This window comes from Malurus melanocephalus, unplaced genomic scaffold (assembly GCF_030028575.1).
Source record: "Malurus melanocephalus ecotype Western Australia unplaced genomic scaffold, MMel_1.1 scaffold_95, whole genome shotgun sequence".
Taxonomy (NCBI): Eukaryota; Metazoa; Chordata; class Aves; order Passeriformes; family Maluridae; genus Malurus; species Malurus melanocephalus.
Genome location: NW_026623327.1, coordinates 771,279 through 777,278, shown reverse-complemented (window position 1 = coordinate 777,278; position 6,000 = coordinate 771,279). Strand labels below are relative to the sequence as shown.

At 47.6% G+C, this 6,000-nt stretch overlaps 1 protein-coding gene across 8 annotated transcripts in view; it reads left to right on the top strand.

Annotated features, from left to right (window-relative positions):
* The window catches only part of NRIP1 (nuclear receptor interacting protein 1), a 97,579-nt gene that overhangs the window by 26,472 nt on the left and 65,107 nt on the right, over positions 1-6,000 (top strand). For 4 of the 8 annotated variants that reach the window (XM_057368603.1, XM_057368597.1, XM_057368605.1 and 1 more), the window contains exon 1: positions 3,006-3,130. The exons of the other annotated variants lie outside the window; for them this stretch is intronic. The gene's annotated coding sequence lies outside the window, so the exon portion shown is untranslated. Of the gene's footprint in view, positions 1-3,005; positions 3,131-6,000 lie in introns of those variants that run through there. 8 annotated transcript variants of the gene reach the window in all.

The window sequence follows — 6,000 nt, the reverse complement described above, 5'->3', positions numbered from 1 at the left end:
CAGCATTAGCTTAAAAATGTTTGGGAACAATATAATAGCATTTGCATTTTCTTTTTGATAATAATGTGTTTTTTACCATATGGCACAGACCTATGTGTTAAAGTTATGTTGAAGTTTGTTACTGAAGATGTAGCTTTGCTCATAATTTTAAAATGCATTATTATAAAAATAAAAATTATCAAAGAAAAGTTGTAGGTACATCAACTATTGTTTTAACCATTTGGWTAAATGGTCATACAGATTAATTTTGTTCTTCAATAATGTCAGAATCACAGTTATATTTTGGTTTTGATAAAAGTCCTACCAGGCCAAAAATATACCTTTTTGCCTTGGAAAGGAGGGGGTGCATTATWATGTATCTTTATAAATATGAAAAGAAGTGGTTCGCTGATGTTATAAAAGTGCGACACCAATAGCTCGCCATTAAGTGCTTGCCATTCTGGGAGTAAGTTCTAATGTAAACTCTATATGTAAACTCTTTTCCCTTCCAAGATTGATGCAAAGGTACTTTATGTTTCCTGTCACAACTGGCCTTCCATTTAATGTCACCTTACAGTGATGAATTCCCTTTGAAAAAAAATTGGACAAATGTCCCGTTTTGGAATGCCTACAGGAAAATGAAGGCAGAGACAGCACCCACAGATGGTAGATAGACACAGCCATGGATGTTCATCTTTTATGCTTGGGGAGTGAGTGTGTGTTTAGGTTCAGGAAGGATTAACAAATACACATCCGTACTTTCATACTTTCTAAGAGATGGATTTCACCGTGTGCTGGAATTTTTCCTTTACTTGTACAGGGTATTTATTTTGTATACTGTTTGAATTCTCATAGTTAAGTAAACATGGAYTAGTGGCACAACTCAGTGTGATACAACTATAAACTGGTGGAAATTACCTGCTAAATCTGTATGTTATATTATTTAACACAGTCTCAGTTGATTGTATCTTTCTGAAACTTGTGTCCTCAAGCAACTTTATTACCTGACAATAATAATTTTAACAAATACTCCACATGMACCTTTTTTCCGTGGCTTGTCCAAGATTCCTCATTTTGTAGGTCTCTCATCTACGCAACATGTTCCCTAAGGTTAAGAATGAAAGAGGTCTCTACTACAGACACTCTTGATTGAAATAGCAGATAAATTGCTGCAGTAATGAGAAAATTTCCTTTTCCCTAGATAACTCAGCTGCTTAGCATTGAAAAAAAAATTGAGATGAAGATTCTTTGTGAAATAAAAAAATTAAGGATAATTTCTTTACGATCAGAATTTGCTAATGAGCCTACTTTGGAAATGAAGAGCAAACTCATTGTTTTAATGGAAGTATGATCAGGCTATATTATGAGACATGCTCTCAAAAAGAGACTTGTATAAATACTGTGACATGCAGTGGCTTTAGAAAATGCTGCATGTCTGGAAGAAAGTGGTTAAAAACACATGATGAAGTTAACCTAAATCTTTCATTGGCTTAAAAAAATAGGTCAAGTAATACATTACTAGCTCCACTCTAAGCCTGTACACAATCCGTACATTCCAAAGTGAAAGAGGTTTTGCTTAACATTCCTACATCTACTTTCATTCATGGTATGGCTCAGTTAAAATATTTAGCTTCTCATAAATGTGATTCCCTTTTGCTTTCTTTAAAGTAGAAACTCCTGKTTTTTAACCACATTAGTCTCTCCTTAAAAAGATGCTTGAATAGATAATTTATTTTACCTGAGTTTTAAAACTAAAACGATGACATGTGTTAATGCAGTAATTACCATGCAGTTTATGTGTGACTTGCAAACAAATTTGTTTCGCTTYCCTCAGTCTTTGACTTGCAGAAGTATCATAAAGAATTCTGTAAAGCGTTTGGCAGACAGCGWGCGACACGTCGAGACGTTTGTTAAACACAGGCACACAGGAGGTGCGATGAAGGTCGCATGCACTTTGTGGCTTCGTTTATACAGCCAACTTCAGCCTCTATCTCTGCACACTCTCTTCTTTGGTGGCAGCAAAGTCTAAAGAACAATTTGACATTTAGTGCAATTTCTGACAGCAGAGGTTTGGGGGATGTCTACCAAAATGGAGGGCTGACTCTTTCTGGGAAACACTGCCCAAGTGTTGTTTTGGGTTTTTTTCCTCCCAAAGTGTATTTATTTGCCACGTGGGCCGGCAGCGTGGCTTTGGTGAGCCGSTTTGCCCCCGATCCTGGAAGCGCTTTCCCCGGCTGCCCTCCTTCCCCCGCGGCACAGGGCCCGCCGGGTGCCCTGACAAAGCCGGGAGGGATGCTCCCCGCTCCCGGCGGCCTGGGAAGCTGGGGCCGAGGACACGGAGACGTGCCGGGAGCCGGCAGGAACGGGGCCAGGGCCGGGCGGGGGCAGAGCCAGCCCAGGAGCAGCCGCAGGTACCGGGGCCGCTGCCCTCCCGTGCCGCCCTCCGCTGCCGGGAGCATCCCGGCTTCCCCTTCAAAATAGCCGTAGTAATAAATAATAATAATAAAAAAATAATAATAGTAATAATAATAATGATAATGATGATGATGATGATGATGTAGTTTCTAGCGCGAGTTTTTCGGAGGAAAAGATGAAAATGTAAGCTCTAAACCCACAAGTCCTGATAACACTGCAAGCGCCCTCCCCCCTATTATTGCAAGGCAGCCGAAGGGGRAAAGGAAAAAGAAAAAAACAAGTGTTATTTTTAAGCCACCGCCGTTTTCATTAAATACGGGTCCTCCGGTGCTGCCGCTCGTAAGTTTGTGTCCGGGGGCTCTGCGCCTTCAGTCAGATTCATTAGAGGGGGCAGGAGGGGATGCGATTCGCGTACGTGCGGCCCTGCCCTGCCCTGCCCTGCCCTGCCCTCGGCGCGCCGGGCGGGGCGGGGGGCGCATCCCCGACCGCCTGCATCCCGCCCTGCCGCCTGCCTGCCTGCCTTCCGCGCCTGCCGGGGTTACAAAAGGGTTAAGAAACTTGGCTGGAGAGATGAATGGCGCGGCGCGGGGAGGGGCCGGGCTGCGCCGCGGCGGGCGAGGTGGAAGGCGGAGAGGGAGGATCGCGGCTGCGGGTTAGGCTTTGAAAGTCAGCCTCGCAGGCATTGCAGCAGAGCCCCGAGCCGCGGAGAGCAGCGCAGCGGAGCTCGGCTCGCCCTGTATGTGCGCGGGGATGTGCGGGGCGGGGGGACGCGCGGAACCGGGGGTGGCGGGAGGCGGCGCGTCCTGCCCTGTCCAGCCCTGTCCTGTCCTCCAGCCCCGGGGACCCCGCCGCCCGCCTCGGCTCCGGCAGCCGCCGCTCCCCGGAGCTCCGCGCTGGGACCGGCCGCGGCAGCGGGGCGGTGTGCGCGGCGGCTGCGGCCGGAGCGGCTCCGGGGGGCTCGGGCAGCCCGGCCGGGAGGAGCCGCGGCGGCTGCGGGGTGAGTGCGGCGCTGTTCCGCCGGGGAAATGGCCGAGCGGGGCGGGCCGGGGCCGCGCTGCCGGGCGGCGGCACCGGGGAACAATGCCGGGGTGAGCCCGGCGCGGCGGCGGAGCCCGCCCCGCGGCACCCCCGGTGCGGGCGGAAAGTTTGCCCGGCCGCGGTGGGTTTGGGGGAGCCGCCGGAACGGAAAAGTTACTAGTCCGTCCCCCCGGGAGCCGCGAGTGTTTTGCCGAGCGCCGGCCGCACGGCCGAGCCCAGCTTTGGCAGGGACCCCGCGCTGCCCCTCCCGCTCAGAGGGATCCCCGGGGCCGCGCTCGGTGCGCGGCGGCTGCGGCGGCGCCCCGGCCTCGCTGCCGGTACTGTGGGCAAGGCCACACCGTCCCCGCCGCCTCCCCGGCCCTGGCAGTGCCCGGCCGCCGCCACCTGCGGGCCCGCAGCCACCCCGGGGCTGCTGCTGCCGGCCCCGCTCGGCCGCGGCTCAGGCTCGGCTCCCTGCGCCCCCCAAAGATGCCTTCTCATCGCTTCGGGCTCCTTAGGGACGTCGCTGTTTCCCTTCTAGACTAAAGGTTACTTTTCCAGACGTGGGTTTTTTTTTTTTTTTTTTTTTTTTTTTTTCTGTGTGTCCCCGAAGCCCTCTAAAGGTGAATTTTAAAATTTTTTCTCCCCCCCTCCCCGCCTTACAYCCTCCGTTTCTCCCTATGGAACACGTTGTTTGAGTCTGTTCTTTCTAAGTGTCAGTGGGTGATTAAGTTGGAAGATAAAGAAACCTAAGGAAAGGGCGAAACGAGGGGCAGCGTTGTCGCGAGCAGACAGCCTTGTGTCTGTGCTGCAGCTTTCTTCTGTCGTGTGTATCCTGGTGGTTTACTGGGCTTTTAATTTAAAGAAGGATTCAGCTAAAATGCTTGACACGTGTTGAAGGTGTTGGAAAAAAACAGTGGGATTTCTGGCTTTGGGATTTTGTTGTTGTTAAGAAGGCTGAAGTGGAAGTTGTCCTCTTTTGCCTCATCTCTCTGGAATCTGGAGACTATATTATTCCTTGTTTTATTTTGAGGGGACCTGCTGCAGTGTCAGACAGCTCACAGGCTGATTAGAATTTAACTGAGTCATGGCACTATAAATGTTCGGAGATACCGTAAAGCTTTATTTAACAAAGAGTGCGAATCCAATCTGCGGAGACGTTATGGGGAGGAAGCAGTCACTTGTGGAAAGGRGGTGGTGTATTCCTGAGTGAGTAGGAAACATTTTCTTTAATACTCAAATGCGATTTACTGTTTCTGGGGCTGGCTGAACACATGAGAGTGTGACACRTTAAGATGCCAGATGACAAAAGCTCTCTGAGCTGAGGATATCTTGTGGTTGAGGTCAGATTTAATGRCATCTGAGTAATTGTTACTATATGGGCATCAGTTGCTAATATCTTGGAGAGCAAAAGTTCTCATCGAGAATGGTGTTCAGGCAGATTTGGGGTTTTTGCTGTTTGAAGCAGCTGTTTTCCCAAACTCGTGGTCGAGAAGTCTGACTTCTTGTTCTGTCAGTGGTCTCCTGAGATGAAGTTGATACAGACTCGAAAGGAAATCAGCAAGTTAGTCATGAGTGAAATGGGTTTGTAAGGGTGTTTGTGTTCTGTTAGTGGGAAGGAAGAGGCAATGAGTAGTGAGTTGGTGTTTTGGGCAGGGGTGAAATCTGACCTGCTGCTAGGCTGGCCTATGMTTCTGGGTTATCTAATGAGTGGAAGCTATCAGTGGCTTTCAGATTTTTGTAGGCCATGCATGCACAGAATACAACATGCAGGCAAAYGCCAAAGTGTGCTGGATTTTGKTTTTGGATTTTTTTCCTCTTAGGGTAGAAAATTTAAGATGAAAAAATGCTCTTCTTCTCTACTCCTCATACTTGTTTCTTTTTCTRAAGTGTTAAGATGTGCTAACCAAAATTTATTATAGTCAAAGACTGTGTTGATAAAGAAGTAAAAGTAAATAATGTTTTTATATTGTAAACTTAAATGGGTGATCTAATCACTGGCTGTATCACCTGCAGTGTTTGATAGCTGTGTTTGGGGTAAATTTGTTCTGTAAAAGGCATCAAAGAATTTTTTTTTTAAGTGATTCAGTAAAGTTTATAGAACTCAAACATGGATTAACTTTACAGTGATTGTATTGGCCTGTAATTTTGCTTATTGYGGGATTTGCTTAAAAGAATTTATCAAGTCTTGCTTGCTTAAAGTTTTTGTCTCTTCAGAGCTAACTTTTTTTTCAGGCTTTGAACATAGGCAAAAGGTTTCTATAATACCAGCTTTATTATCATTAGCGGTGAGAGCACTGTTAATTTTACTGGTGACAGTGCAGGGCATGAYTATAGTAAAAAATAAACTCTGTTTTATGTTGTGCAGAGCACGTGTATAAACTCACCCAAGGCAAAGCCAGGGAGTTGCATTTCCCCCAGTCACCTGCCCTKCTCTAGGGCTGTACTTGACTCCTGGCAGGGCTATCAGGGAGACATGAAGACCATAAAATTTTTTTTCTTTTTAGAATGGCTCTTCAGAGTTTGCTTGTACCTCCAACCCCAGAAGTCTTGTGGTTGTTTCTTTTTACTGTATGTGAATGTGCAGGG